This window comes from Chiloscyllium plagiosum, chromosome 1 (genome assembly GCF_004010195.1).
Source record: "Chiloscyllium plagiosum isolate BGI_BamShark_2017 chromosome 1, ASM401019v2, whole genome shotgun sequence".
NCBI lineage: Eukaryota > Metazoa > Chordata > Chondrichthyes > Orectolobiformes > Hemiscylliidae > Chiloscyllium > Chiloscyllium plagiosum.
In genome coordinates this window covers 43,520,174-43,531,726 of record NC_057710.1, presented here as the reverse complement: position 1 = coordinate 43,531,726, position 11,553 = coordinate 43,520,174, and the positions used below count along the sequence as shown (strand labels likewise).

Genomic DNA, 11,553 nt, shown 5'->3' with positions numbered 1-11,553 from the left:
GGCCTTTTCTTGTTGGAACGGCGAAGGATGAGGGGTGACTTGCTAGAGGTTTATAAGATGATCAGAGGAATAGATAGAGTAGACAGTCAGAACTTTTTCCCCGGGTACAACAGAGTGTTACAAGGGGACATAAATTTAAGGTGAAGGGTGGAAGGTATAGGGGAGATGTCAGGGGTAGGTTCTTTACCGAGAGAGTGGTGGGGGCATGGAATGCACTGCCTGTGGGAATGGCAGAGTCAGAATATTGGCGAACTTTAAGTGGCAATTGGATAGGTACATGGATGGGTGCTTAAGCTAGGACAAATATTCGGCACAACATCGTGGGCCGAAGGGCCTGTTCTGTGCTGTACTGTTCTATGTTCTATGTTCTATGTTCTATGTTCTATGTTCTAAAACTTCCATGGAGTCCCTTCCAAATCTTAAACTGTCAATCCATGAAAATGTTTGTCATCATGCCTGCATCAGTTTCTCTTTACCTAGTTGCCCTGACACCTCGTGAAATTAGGATTTATAGAATCTGTACAGTGTGGAAACAGACCCTTCAGCCCAACAAGTCCACAGCGATTCTCCGAAGAGTAACCCACCCAGACCCATTCCCCTACGCTATATTTACTCCTGCCTAATGCACCTCACCTACACAGCTTAAAATACTATGGGCAATTTAGCATAGCCAATTCACGCACATCTTTGGATTGTGGAAGGAAACTGGAGCACCCGGAGGAAACCCACAGAGACAGTCACCTGAAGTTGGAATTGAATCGGGGTCCCTGGTGCTGTGAGGCAACAGTGTTAACCAGTGAGCCACCATGCCGCCCCTAATTTTGAATATCTCTACTGAATCTCCTTATGAGATTGGGTAGGTGGGACATGTGAGGGTGAGGGGTTGATGCTTAATAGCTTCTACATTAACTAAAACAAAGTCCTAGAAACCTGAGGTGGACTCCCTAACCAGCCTACCTTAGCACTTGCCTCACCTTTATGGCTGCCTGTAGTCTACTTCTGAAGTTGACGCGTCCAAAGTAATCGTGTCTCCACCTCCCCAAAGTGAAAATTTGCTCTAATAGGTTCCTAAATTGAGATGCGTTTGCCAAGTAGGAATACTTCCTAACTCTAGACATTCACAGTGGTAGTGAAGAGTTTTTTAAAAAAAACTGTATTATTCTTCCACTTGATTTTCTGAGATGCCTATTATTCTTACCTTTTGTTGAAATCACAAAATTGCTTACCCCCATCTGAGTTTATATTGTCTATTACAATGAGAGTAATGACTTCATTAGCACAAGTTTTTGTGCAGACATAAAGAATTGATGGTGATTTTGAGTCACAATGGTGCTTGAATGTCGCAAAGACAGACTTTTGAAAAACAGTTTTCTCCGTTATATAATTCTGACAAACCATGTAATTGCTCAGGATGTGAGCAAAAGTAACATCAATGGTAGAGGATGTGATCTCCTCTGCCTATCCTTGAGATATCTTTGAATATGTGGGATTGTATTTGAAATAACTCCACAGAGGATGGTATCTCATCAGTTATACCGAGAGGTTGAATAGGCTAGGGCTGTTTTCCCTGGAGCGTCGGAGGCAGAGGGGTGACTTTATGTAGGTTCATAAAATCATGAAGGACATAGATAGGATAAATAGACAAAGTATTTTCCCTGGGATGGGGGAGTCCAGAACTAGAAGGCATAGGCTTAGGGTGAGAGGGAAAGATATAAAAGAGACCTCATAGGCAACTTTTTCACACAGAGTCTGATACGTGTATGGAATGAGCTGCCAGAGGAAGTGGTGGAGGTTAATATAATTGCAACATTTAAAAAGCATCTGGATGGATATATGAATAGAAAAGCATTGGAGGGATATGGGCCGGGTGCTGGCAGGTGGGACTAGCTTGGGTTAGGATATCTGGTCGGCATGGACGAGTTGGACTGAAGGGTTTGTTTCCGTGCTGTACATCTCTATGCCTCTATGGGTCTATGACAATCACCCTCTATTTACATATGGACAGTCTTTGATTCTGATCCAACTTCTCAGAGCCAGCTTTCAGAGTGAACAGAATCTCTGACACTCCTGTTTATATCTGTCAGCCAGGACTCCCTGATTGAACCAGATTAACAGCCCCAATCAGGGAACTCATATTCTATGACGTCCACCTGGTTAACATCAGTACAGTTATCCCTTGCCTCCGCCAGCTCCAGGAAGATCAGATTTAACCTGGTGCAGAATCTTCTCCCCATTAGAAATTCTGGAGTCATCCCTGTAGTTGCACGAGGGGTGGTCCAATAATCAAATAGGAACTGGCACAGTGTTGTATCTATTGAAGCTGTAGGTTTTTTTTAAGCCTGGCTTCAAAGTTTGGATTGCTCTTTCTGCCAGACCATTGCATTATGGATGGTATGGAGCCATCCTTATATCTTGAATACCATTTGCCTGCAGAAATACTCAAATTCCCTGCTGGTAAACAATGATCCATTATCTGTGACCAACACTTCCAGGAGTCCATATATTGCAAAAGATGTGCACAGTTTTCCTATCATCATCCCTGTGTTTGGTGAATGAACTTTATGAACATCCAGCCATACTGGGTGTCCATAATGAATAAGAACATTGACCCCATGGAAGGACCTTCATAGATAACGTGTAACCAAGTCCAGTGTTAAATGAGCTATTCCCACAAATGTGGCAAGCTGCTGATGCTACTTCTTCTCCTTGTGGACATTCTGGGTATTGCCCCAACAACACAGGTATATCTACATCTAATCCTGACTACCAGACATAACTTCTCACCAATAACTTCATTTTGGAAACCTGTAGATGACCCTGGTGGTGTTCAGCTAGTATCTGGTGGTGATCTTTGCTAGGGACAATCATTCTTACTCCCCACAATAATATCCTGTCCTTTACTGTGATCTGTTCTCTGTGGGTCCAAAAGGTTTCAATTCTGGGAAGCCTTTTAGCTTCCCCTATCACCACCAGCTCTTTCAGTTTTGTCAGGACCAGATCTTTGTGCGTCCAAAGACTCATATTTTTGTCAGCTGTGACTTGAAGTGTGTCCAGAAAATTTAAAACCATTACAGACTCTTCCAGTGGTAGTACCAAAGGTGATGTGTCTGCTAGGGGGAGGTGGCTCAATGCAACAACATTTGTTACTTGGCTTCCCAGACGGTGTGTGCCAACTTGCAATCGTATGCACTTATATTACAGCCCACTGCTGAATTCATTCTGAACTATGGGTGACCCCGCCTTGTCCACTTTAAGGAGACCTAGCTGGGGTTTTGTGATCTATTCTTAAAAAATTATGAACGTAAAGGTGGAACTTCCTGACTACAAATATACTGCCAAAACGTTTTTCTCTATCTCGACGTATTTACACTTTGCATTAACCAAAGTCCTGGATGAACACCCTATTAGGTGTTCCTCTCCATTTGGCCACCTATGATCTAATATTACCCCAATGCCACATGGGTAGACAGTGCCTGTCAATACCAGATCTCACTTGGCATCATAGTGGACCAACATCTTAGAGGATGATAACTGTAAGCTATGGCTTAGCTATGTGACCATTTCAATGGCTGACCCTTTTTTAAGAGTTGATGCAAAGGTGCCAGGATCAAGGCCAGGTTTTGTATGAACTTTCCATAATAATTCACCAACTCAAGGAAAGACCTAAGCTTCGGTACAGATGTGAGAGCTGGGGTACTTTTGATCATCCTCACTTTATCTTTCAACAGACGTAAACTAATCTTGTCAACCCTGTAGCCCAAATGGATCACTTGGGGGGCCTGAAACACATTTTACCCTTCTCAGGCAAGCACCCACCAAGAGAAACATTTAAGGACTATGAGAAAGTGAGGACTGTGGATGCTAGAGAGTCAGAGTTGAAACGTGTCATGCTGGAAAAGCACAGCAGATCAGGCAGCATCCTAGAGGAACAGGAGAGTTCTGGGCCATTGACTCTCCCATCTAAGGACTATGTCTAAGTTCTCCAAGTGCTCTTTATTGGTCTTCCCTGTTATTAGCACTTCATCCAGATAAATGTTGACCTGGGGTAAGCCTTGTAAAATGTTCTGCATTGTCTGCTAAAACATTGCACAGGCTGACAATACCCCAAATGGTAGTGTCATATAAGTATAATTATTTATGGGTATTAAATGGAGCATACTTCTGAGAATCCCCATCTAACCACAATTGTAAGTATGCATTACTCATGTCCAGCATTGTGAAGGACAACCTCCTTCCAGCTTTGGGTACAAATCCTCAATGCCAGGGATTAAGTATTGATCCAGCTGTGAAAAGTGGTTTTCTGTGTGTTCAAAATCCCCACAAAGATAAACCGGAGGGGCATGGATAGGATAAAGAGACAAAATTTCTGCCCTGGGGTGGGGAGTCCAGAACTAGAGGGCACAGGTTTAAGGTGAGAGGGGAAAGATATAAAAGAGACCTAAGGGGCGATTTTTTCACGCAGAGGGTAGTACATGTATGGAATGAGCTGCCAGAGGAAGTGGTGGAGGCTGGTACAATTGCAACATTTAAAAGGCATTTGGATGGATATATGAATAGGGAGGGTTTGGAGGGATATGGGCCGGGTGCTGTCAGTTGGGACTAAATTGGGTTGGGATATCTGGTCGCCCTGAACAAGTTGGACTGAAGGGTCTGTTTCCGTGCAGCACATCTCTATGACTCGATGACTCATTAGGCTTCACAATTGGTAAGACCAGTGTTGCCCATTCCGCAAACTGTACTGGTTTGATGCTTCCTTTGCTTTCCAGCTTTCTTATTTCTGCTGCTACTTTTGCCTGTTGGGTACATGGCACTGGGCAGGCCTTGTAGAATTATGGAATTGCTTCCTAGTCAACATGCAAGGTACCCTTGGCCCCTTTTAATATTCTGTAGACCTTTCTGGAAAATGTCTGGGTACTGAATTAGGATTTCACTCAGGCAACCATTTTATAATCGAAAAATTTTGAGCCAATGTAGGTGCAGCTTTCTCAATCAAATTCACCTCATCAGTTTTAGACCCGAGCCTTTTACTACAGTCAGTGGTAACTGAACCAGCTGTTTCTCATAAGAGACAGAAATCAAAGTTGCACCTATAATCTGTAAAGGTTCCCTGGGATAGATTCTCAGGGTGTGGTGCTGGAAAAGCACAGCTGGTCAGGCAGTATCCGAGGAACAGGAGAGTCGACGTTTTGAGCATAAGCCCTTCATCAGGAATCAAGGGATGGCCAAAGGGGGCTGAGAGATTAATGGGAGTGGAGTGGGGGTTGCAGGGAGAAGGTAGCTGGAAATGCAATAGGTATATGGAGGTGATAGGTCGGAAAGGAGTGTGGAGCAAATAGGTGGGAAGAAAGGTGGACAGGTGGAACAAAAGGGTGGTGCCGAGTAGGAAGGTTGGATCTGGGATAAGATGGTGAGAGGGGAGATGAGGCAACTGGTGACATCACATTGATCCTGTGATTGGAGGGTCCCAAGGCAGAGATGAGGCATTCTTCCTCCAGGTGTCGTATGGCAAGGGTTTGGCCGTGGAGGAGGCCCAAGACTCACATGTCCTTGGCGAAATGGGGGAGGTGTTAAAGTGTTCAGCCACAGGGAGGTAAGATCGTTTAATGCATGACAGCACCCCCCCCATTTATCTCTCAGCCCCCTTGGGACACTCCCTCATTCCTGATGGAGAGCTTATGCTTGAAATGTTGACTCTGTTGCTCCTTGATGCTGCCTGACCTGCTGTGCTTTTCCAATACCACACTCTTTGACTCTGATGTTTAGCATCTGCAGTCCTCACTTTCTCCTGGTATAGCTTCTCAGTCTAGCTGAGGTCTTGCGCAAACCTAAGGATTGGAATCCAGTGTAAATTATTTGTTGAAGACTGATTCTGCAATCACTGAAACAACCACACTGGTACTGAACTCCATTAGAAGCAGAATCCAAAGATGTGCAGGTCAGGTGAATTGACCATGCTAAATTTCCCGTAGTGTTAAGTGCATTAGTCAGGGGTAAATATAGGTTAAGGTAATGGGTCTGGGGATGGGTTACTGTTCGGAGGGTCAGTGTGGACTTGTTGGGCCAAATAGCCTGTTTCCAAACTGTAGGGAATCTAATCGAACCATATAACCAGACCTTTATTTTGATTGACTAAACTGTTCCATACTAGATGTTGGTGGTTTTTCTAGGGTGCGCATTCTCCAGGATATCGGCCTAAGAATTCTCTTACTCAGTTCAGGTCTGGTGGGACTCTTTTGCTGTCTCAAGTCTGCATACCAACTGCAACTGCAATGGTTTGCCAACCTAATCCCTGAAGAAAATTTTAACCATTTGACTGAGGCTTGGCTTTGTTTGGGGGTTTTGCTCTAGAGTCCCTCTGTTCACGATATGTCCTGTGTGAGGCTATGCAATTGCCTTCGCTCAAGTGGTATTTTCCCAAACTTAGTCGGACTGGCAAGCATATCCACTTCCACTGGAATAACCTGCACCTTCAAGTGCCACATTTTCTAATGATGAAGCCAGTGTAGTGCTGGTTTTAAGTTCAGTTGGACTTCAGCTAGTAGGTGTTTTTGCATGGTTGCACATTATTCCAACATACCAAATGGTCTCTCAGCTTTTCATTAATGGTTCAACCAAAAACACATGCCTCTACCAGTTGTCTTAACCTAGTTAAAAACTCCCGTATGGATTCCTCTGGTTCTCGAACTGCCAAGTAAACCTAATACCCTCTCAGAATTAGAGGAGGCTTGGTTCTTAATATTCCTTAACAAAATCTATCAAGTTTTTTCTTTCTGGTACTTCAAAGAAGGTTAGGCTCCTAATAACAGAAAACGTTGCAGATCCACAAGCTGTCAGAAGAATTACTTGTTGCTTTTCATTTGCCCCAATGTCATTTGCCTGGAAAAATTAAAGCATTCTTTCCACATACTGGGACAGTCTTCAACGCAGGATTGAACAAGACAAACTTTCCAAATAACAGAATGATGCCAGAAATGTTTACCCCAACTCAAAGATGACTATTGTGAGCGAATTTCTTCAGGAAGATACTTTGCTCTCATTGCCACTGAAGTAACTCTACAGAGGCTGGTTTTCTGTCACCAAGCCACCCTTTATTCACACATGGAGAGTCTTTGACAATGATCCACCTCCCTCAGAGCCAGCTCTCAAAGTGAACAAAATGTCTGACAGTCCTGTTCTTTTTTTTTTTTCTTTTTTTTTTGCAGGTGTGAGACACAGTGAAAGACACAAAGTGCACCAATCTTTATTCAATTTCCACCAATGCTGTGTGATCAAAACAGTGAGGGGGAGGGTAGGGACTAAATCAAAATAGAATTGGAGGGAGACAGTCCTGTTCTTTTTTTTTTCTTTTTTTTTTCTCTTTTTTCTGTGTGAATCCCTATTTATTTATTTATTTATTTATTTATTTATTTTAACCCCCACACTACCACCTAAGTGCGGTAGTGCTTATTTTATCCCCAGCACCCATGGTGTGTGTGTGCAGGTGTGAGACACAGTGAAAGACACAAAGTGCACGAATCTTTATTCAATTTCCACCACCAGGAAGATAGGAAAACACCCGGGTGGCCAGTGACAAACACTGCCCTTCACATCAAGGGACAGTGCTGTGTGATCAAAACAGTGAAGGGGAGGGTAGGGACTAAATCAAAATAGAGTTGGAGGGAGACAGTCCTGTTCTTTTTTTTTTTTCTTTTTCTTATGGTGTGTGTGTGCAGGTGTGAGACACAGTGAAAGACAAAGTGCACGAATCTTTATTCAATTTCCACCACCAGGAAGATAGGAAAACACCCGGGTGGCCAGTGACAAACACTGCCCTTCACATCAAGGGACAGTGCTGTGTGATCAAAACAGTGAAGGGGAGGGTAGGGACTAAATCAAAATAGAGTTGGAGGGAGACAGTCCTGTTTTTTTTTTTTTTCTTTTCTGTTTTTTCTTTTTTTTTTAATGCTGTGTGAACCCCTATTTATATTTTTTTCTTTTTTTTTTCTTTTTATTTAACCCCCACACTACCACCTAAGTGCGGTAGTGCTTATTTTTTTTTGCTCTCATTGCCACTGAAGTAACTCTACAGAGGCTGGTTTTCTGTCACCAAGCCACCCTTTATTCACACATGGAGAGTCTTTGACAATGATCCACCTCCCTCAGAGCCAGCTCTCAGAGTGAACAAAATGTCTGACAGTCCTGTTCTTATCTGTCAGCTAGGGCTCCCTCATTGGACCAGATTAACAACTTCAATCAGGGATCTCGTAATCTATGAGATCCACCTGGCTGACCTCATTACAATCACTACAATATCAAAAGTTTCTGGCATTTCCTGCCACACAGCTGGCATTACCCTTTAACAGGGCTTATCTGTCCAACACAATGATATCCATGGATGAGATGGAAATGTGTTGCTGGAAAAGCGCAGCAGGTCAGGGAGCATCTAGGGAACAGGAGAATCGATGTTTCAGGCATTAGCCCTTCTTCAGGAATCCATGGATGATCCTGACATTGACATCCAAAGATACTCATCACATTGATATTTATCTGGTTGTTTCCTTCCCTGCTGGGGCTACAGAATATTTCTCCTCTTTTCTACCTCATCCATTTAGGCACACTAATGATCTTACATTGCTGTTGGTGTAATTTTTATCACAATCAGGATTGAAATGTCAAAATCCACAATCGTATCAGATGTTGAAATCAGAACATCATGCAGGCTGCAGTATGCAAGCTTATTTAGGCATGCCAAAAGAAAACATGCGCAGAAAATCACAGCAGTATTATTGTGCAGAAGGAGCTCATTCAGCCCATTATACATGCATCAGTTCTATTATCTCGTCTGGTTCTATTCCCCAGTGCCTTTTTGCCATGTCCCTGCACAAAAAAAAGATTACTATCACAAAAAAAATCCAATATCCTCTCGAATGTCTCAATTGAATCTGCTTCCACATTCCCAGGCAGTGTATTCTATACACCTTGCTGTATGAGAAAGCTTTTCCTCACTTCACATCATGCTTTGTCCACACATCACTTTAACTTTTTCCCTCTTGGTCTTTTTTTCTACAACAAATGGAAACAGCTTCTTCTGACCTAGTTTGTCAGTCCACTCATGACTTTGAAAATCCTCAATCAGATCTTCTCCTGGGAGAACTGTCCTTACTGTTCAATCTATTCTCATAGCTGAAGTTTCTCATGTCTGGAACAATTCTAGTAAATCGCTTCTGAAATCTCTCGAATCTTGTTTATAAAGTGGTGCGCAGAAGCATTATTGGACTTTGGGACTACTGATCCAATAACATCACCACCCTGCCCTTGCCTCCCTCAGAACTCTGAAGAAAAAGAACTTGTCCTTGCATTGTGCTTTTTTTCAACTGGACAAAAGCTTGGGTCAATCTTTCCCCATTCATTTCCAATGACAATGGCTTATTAATCTGAGCTCATTTATCAATTTTAATTTAAACAAAAGCCTGGCAGTTAATTGCTGGCAGTGCATTCACGTTAGCAATGCCTCTACCAGACTTGGCCTGCCAACAAATCAGTACTTTCTACTGAGAAAATATAAATTGTTGTTTCCTTTGAGATTTAGCATTTTTGTGATTATATTCAGATGAGTGCAAGTAAAACGTTTTACTAGTGAGTGCTGGATTTTATGTCTTTTTGGCTATATCCAAGTTGTGTCAATTTTTTTTAGAAAGATTCCTCTAGTAAGGCCAAGTGGGATTTCTTGTTGTATCTGAACAAACTCACCTCATTAACTAACTATTTGGCCCTAAGGCATGCCTCAAATCTGATTCTGGCAGTATCTTAATCTCACACTGTTCTGGAACAACTGCTGACTCACTGGAGAGCCTGGAATTCATTGCCATCTCTTGTATGCACACCATCTTTAGAAGGCTGATTTAGATCCTGACAAACAAAGGTCAATCCAGAGCTACTCTGCACAGTTCCTGATATAGGCCTTGGGTATGGTAGGCAGAGGAATCTGATGTTCCACATTACAGGCAGAGACTCAGAAATCAGGCTTGAAGGGTTGGTACAGTGATAGGGTGACCTCTACCCTGAGAATTGAGAATGGAAACTATGACACCAGGCCATGTCAACTTGGTCTGCAACTGCCACTGTCTCAGCCATCTGTGGAAAAGCCCAACATTGCAAAAAATAAAGGCTAAAGACCTTCTCTACTCTGCCAGCTGATGTGCCACAATCTTCTCTCCAATAACTCACACTCAATCTTTCTCAGCTACTGTACCACCTCCCATCAAGGCTCATGTTCATCCACTCTCACCAGTGCCTGCAAAATCTACTGAGAAAGGATCACTCAACCTGAAACGTTAACTCTGAATTCTCTCCACAGATGCCGTTAGCCCTGCTGAGCTTTTCCAGTAATTTCTAATATTGTCCCTGCAACATTTACCCTCACTCACTATTCCCCCAGTGTCTTTGCTGCAGCATTGTAATGATCATTGCCAGTGCAGCCTGAGGTGCAACATTAAAATGTGGAGGGATCCTATGAGTGGACTGGAGCGTTCCTAGAGACTGGCACATGTTGGATGCCAGTGAGTGTGGTCATGGGGTGTGTGTAGTCATGACCTTGGAGTGTGCCCTGAAATTATGGTGCCCTTTGTCCACCACGGACGCCTTTCAGAGCAAGCAGCAGGCTGAAGTCACTAAGTACCAGCTTTAGGTTCCAGGCTAATTCTTGCTCAATGTCTAGCTTGTTTGGGGAGTTTGATAAAGAAGAAAGCTGATTATTAATGAGGTGATTTAAATTGCTGCAGATGTTTGAATCTGTACAGAAAACAAAAAAATGCTGGAAATCACAGCTGGTCAGGCAGTATCCATAGCAAGCAAGGAAGCTAATGTCATCGTCAACTGGCAACTCACTGCTCCCTAATGAGAATTTCACCATGCTACTTGTGAAAAGCATAAAGGATGGAGGGAGATGATCTGGACATCAAGCCTCATCAGACTTCTGGTCTGATTCTGCAAAACATCTCTCCACTGCCAAGGTTATTCAGACCCTTATTACATTCTGTCCAATACTTTGAAGACTAAACATGATGGGACTTTTCTGTAGGAAAATATCATTGAAGTATAATCTTTAGAGAAATTTAAAGTTATATAAGAGATGTTTCCATTTCCAGGGAAGACCAGAACTAGGAGCCATAAATGTAAGTAAGTTATTCCTGAAATGAGTAGAAAATACAAAGAATATAATTACACAGAGAGTGATTAGAATTTGGAAGTCACTACCACAATAAGTGTTTGTTGCAAATAGTTCAGGTATATTTAAAAGGTAGCTAGATAAATACATGAGGGAAAAAAATGAATAGGTTGAAAGGATTAGATGAAGAAGGCTGAGAAGAGCTTCATAAGGAACATAAACCACCAACATGGACTTACAAGTCGGGTCAAATTCTTGTTTTTCTGCTATAAATACAATGCAATATTTTTTATGTTTTAACTCACAAAATTAAGATACAGGAAAATAAATCGCTGCTTTCTTTCATTTATTGTTATTTTTGTGACAAAATTTATCTGTGGCTCTTTTAGTTATTTGCTTTCTCTGAA

General features: G+C 42.5%; 1 protein-coding gene across 1 annotated transcript in view; it reads left to right on the top strand.

Moving 5' to 3' along the window:
- Nucleotides 1–11,553, top strand: part of slc45a2 (solute carrier family 45 member 2) — a 47,179-nt gene that overhangs the window by 33,138 nt on the left and 2,488 nt on the right. The window lies entirely within an intron of this gene.